Raw genomic sequence first — 5,192 nt, forward strand, 5'->3', positions numbered from 1 at the left:
GTGGGGATGGCAATTCAGTTGCAAACTGAAGAGAGCATTTAGATATTGATGGTCTATCATCAGACATAATTGCTGGTTGTTGTTCTTTGAATAGATATTCTAGTTTACCAAAGAACGGGCAATCAATTTGTTTGACTTCCAGACTAAGTATTACAATAGTCCTATGGAAACAAAATACTTCTTCTTAAATTACTGCTCATTATACATAAACAAAATTTAAAAAAGATGAAAAGTATTGTATTTAATAATCATAGTTGATTTCCTACCTTGTGTTCCATATGTATCGGCATGTATAGCTCGATAACTGGACTATTGTCCCTATTTTTAGAATGTCTGAAAGTATGAGAGTAGCATATTTAGAAGGCAAGATTGCCAACTGCATGTATGTGCCGTCAAATAAGACTAATTTATGTCTGTCAGTATCATCTTTGTTGTTCTGCATTTTCTGAAATGACAAGACTTGCAGCAATGCTGAAGGAAGGTCATCCCTAGCATTGATAGATTGAATTGCAAAAGGGGTAAGGACATACACTTGGTTTTTTGCCTACAAAAAATAATATGAGTATAGAGGATTTAATTTTAATGGCAACCAGCTCATATATTTCCTTACTTGTTAATGTAAAGCATGTCTTAGTAAATGATGTAATCAAGCTATGTTATGTATACAGTATGTATATAGTTTTGTAATATGCCATCCAAAAAGTATGCATGCGATAATGAAAAGGATGGAATGGAAAAGACCAATGAACTGTTCAAAAGAAGAGCATAAAACCTTTCTATATTGAAAAGTTTTCATAATATAGCTTACCAAATTATCAATAGTGGAGTGTTCTATGGGTTCAGAGGTAGCTGCTGAAGATGTCATTGTGCATATATACCTTTTGAGAATTAAAAGTAAATTATAAGCATGATGAATTGTAGTTCTTATATCAGAATGCAATCACAACATGATGCAAGCTCATCAAAGGTATATATGCACAAGCAGTGTAAAATTAAGTGACCATAGACTAACGTTGTTACAGTTTTTCTATTTTTTCCATATGGTAAGGAATTGATCATAATGTGATTGAAACATGCATTGAAAGCGATAATTGGTCATATGCTCATAAGCTTGGAAAACATTGAATATGATATAATGATTTATATATTTGAGAGTATATTAACAAAATATGACTTTATCTAATCAAAGATCTTTGAAAATATAGGATGCCTCTGTCTGTTTCGAATGTTAACCAAAAAAAGAATGTAACGTTCCAAAGATTGAATAATCAAAACAACATAGCATCAACCCAAGCAACCCATCTAAGCTCGTTATCACTCCATTTAAATACTTTGTCTCCCAATGTGAAAATAACCATTGGATCAACTAATTGTTCAGTAGTTGGTATTGGGAAAGGTGCTACTTCAATATGATCTATGGTTGTTACAGCACTAGAAGATGTAGAGGATTTATGTTCGTAGTGGGCAATTATCTTTCTGAGGTTACTCTTTAGCTTTTTGCTTTCTTGCAACATGCTTTCAATTACAGTGTTGATGTCCTTTGTTGCTTTCAAACTTGTATCCATTGTTGAAATTTGATAGTGATAGTGTTAGGTTCTATTTTTTTTAAATAAATTTTTATTGTGTATTGCATTTTCGTTTATAGACTTGTTTTTTCTTGTTCCATGTGCTTGCAGGGTTGCTGCTTTGTTTATGTTATTTAACTATTTGTGGATGTGACTACTTTCAGACTACAACATAGAGTACACTATGTACATATACATACACACATGTCTTTATGTACATATATGCATATATATATGCGGACATGTGTGTATTGATATAAATGTATAGATGCCTACACATGCATGTATGTATATATGTACATATGCGTATGCACATATATATAGCACATGCATGGAGATGACCACAGGAAAACATTCTTGACAAGAGCAAATGAAATTAGATTTTAGGGATCTAACCAGCAACCTGTTTCATTTGGCTCCTATGGTTTGTTTGTGAGCTTGACGCCATGAATGGTTTGAATTTGAAAGGTAAGCTTGGGTTTAATTTAAACTCTTATTTGTTTTGTAGTGCAATTTTTGTATGGTTTGCTTATTTTCCCCTTTCCTCTGCTTTCAAGGTTGTTTTATTGTAAGTATTTTGCTCTGTAATTTTTCATTTAGTCTTAGGTTTTGTTTTAGCTGTGAGTATTTATTGCTCTGTGCACATGAATGGTTTTAATCAGTAAGATAAATTGATAAAATGGTATATATATGTAGATCATGTGTTTTACACTGTAAAAATTCTCAGACTACAACATACAGTACTCTATGTACATATACATATGCACATGTCTATATGTACATACATGCATATATATATATATATATATATATATATATATATATATATATATATATATATATATATATATATATATGCGTACATGTGTGTATTTATATACACACATAGATGCCTACACATACATGTATGTATATATATGTACATATGTGTATGGACATATACATATAACAATACTTAAATGTGTTCTAAATATATATATATATATATATATATATATATATATATATATATATATATATATATATATATATATATATATATATATATATATATATATATGTATGTATGTATGTATGTATAGTTTGTGTTGCATTCACACTACAGTGTAGTCTTGCATCGAGAAATATATATATATATGCACACACACACACACACACACACATATATACATATATTGGTACTCTAACAATTTCTTAATATTTGCACACATAAAGAACATTGACAGTCATGCACAGACTTGGGTACAAAATCATTATAGACAGCATTGTTTGAGAAACAAACCACATGCATGGAGATGGGCATAGGCAAACATTCTTGACAACAGCGAAAGAAATTACATTTCATGGATCCAACCAACAAACGGGAAAAAATATAACGTAAGGTAGAATTTCATTAGTAACAGAATGGTCAAAATCTAAATACCTGAGAAAGTGACCAGAGACAATGCAGACTTAAAGTAATCATGTTCACAAAGATTTAAATAACACAACAAAAGTAAGAATCCTGCAAGCAAAGCATATGCAAAAATAAGGATTGTATCAAATAGTGCATTACAAATGTTGAAAAATTTAATAATAAAATAAACAAGTACCTGGCAATGTAAACCCATTAACGCCAACAACCTCATAAACAAGCCCAATAAAAGATTCTGCATTGGTGTAGATAACCAGGCACGAAAAGATTAAAACAAAGTACTAAACTCAAATGACTAAATAGCTGCAAATAGAAAAAAGCAAACTAAAACCCTTTTAACCTACAACAAAAGACACAAAGTAGCAACCTTGGAAGTACACTAAACTGAGAAATAACCAGAGTATAGAAAAATGGACTACAAAACAAAAAAGAATCTAACCAAAAGAAGAAATTACCTTGCAAATTCAAAACATGCATGGAGAGTGACAACAAAATCTAAGTCAACAAGTATATCCAAAGCAATGTGAAAGTGCCTAGGAAACTGAAAGTAATCAGGGCCACAAACAGTTAAGTAACATAGATGAAGTAACCCCTGCAAGCAGAGCCAAGGAAGAAATAAGCAAAGTATAATAAAAAAGCATTACAAAACCAATTAGATTTTAGGGTTCCAAGGGCGCATAAAGAATCTAAATAAAACCAATTAGATTTTAGGTTTCCAAGCACGCATAAAAAATCTAAATAAAATAAATTGTATTCCTATCAAGATGCAAAAGAAATCAACTGGATCATCATTACATATAATGTGGATGAGCCTACTTATAAAGGCAAGGCTAAGAGACAAGAGATCACACAATGATGACATGTGGCTGAATGAGATGTAAGGGTAGGTAGGGGTAGGTAGGAGAAACAAAAAATTATTCCACATGAGCTAGATCACCCACCGAAGGTGGAATGTAATAGCAAGATCAAGCCATAAAAGGTGGAAATTCTCTTGCATACACACTCCCAATGTAGCACATCTCCCAAAGTGTCTCATATGCAAACTACAATGTTATGCATGTACCTAAGTAGACTTAAGTAAAGTATAATTATATCCAAGATGAATAATTACACCAACACTACCCCTTAAGTGCAACTTATGGGAATGCACTTAAGTCTACAAGGAAACTAAGCAATGCAAGATGGGTCTCGGCTACATGGTCATGTTACGTACCCATATATAAATGCAAATGCATGTAAACCAATGCAATCTCTCATAAAGAAGAGAGAGAGGGAAAAACCCAATGGGAAAAAACCCTCCCCCAAAAGAGAGATGAAAACTATACAAGAGAACTCTCATAGAAGTATGTGAAGGACCAAGCTCCATGTGAGGAAAAATTCCCCCCCATATGAGAGAAGAAGAGAAGCTAGGTAGCCCCCCCTAAATCTAGAATCTGCACCAATGGTAGAAGCTCGAAAATGAATGAAGAAACTGCTCCATGAACGTCGAACAACGTTCCTCCCCTTGGGAAGAAACAAAACCGGAGGTGTATCCATGAAGTCTACCCCCTTTAATTTAATATATCAATTTTTTATTTATTAAATTTAATTTAAATATTTAATAAAAAAATTTACAATCACCCCCCATTTTTAAAAAAATATATATTTTCTCGATAAAAATGAATAATAAAATTTGCAAAAAAAAATATATTTTTTTTAATATTTTTAACAAATCGTACTGTACAGCCTAATAGGCTGATTTTTTCCTCCAGCCTCGAAAATCGACTTTTACCCAACACAGGTGAATTTTAGAGTCAAAATTCATGCAAATGGCCACCCGGACACAATGGCAAGGTCGGATTTGGTTTACGACGCCTCCAAAAGAAGATGCTCCTCAGATCTTCCTCTTGACCTCCTTAAAAATCACTCCAAAGGCAATGCAAAGGTGCTCCAACCTCTCTAATACCATGTGAGATTACGCTTGAAGAAACCAAGATCAAAGAGACCACAAGATAGCACAATGACGAGAGAGATAACATGTGACAAGAATAAATTGTATTCCTATCAAGATGCAAAAGAGATCAATTGGATCATCATTACAGACAATGTAGATGAACCTGCTTATAAAGGCAAGGCTAAGAGACAACAGAGCACACAATTATGACATGTGGCTCAATGTGATGCAAGGGTAGGTACGGATAGGTAGGAGAAATAGAAAAATATTCCACATGAGG

The sequence above is a fragment of the Cryptomeria japonica genome, unplaced genomic scaffold, assembly GCF_030272615.1.
Source record: "Cryptomeria japonica unplaced genomic scaffold, Sugi_1.0 HiC_scaffold_227, whole genome shotgun sequence".
Taxonomy (NCBI): Eukaryota; Viridiplantae; Streptophyta; class Pinopsida; order Cupressales; family Cupressaceae; genus Cryptomeria; species Cryptomeria japonica.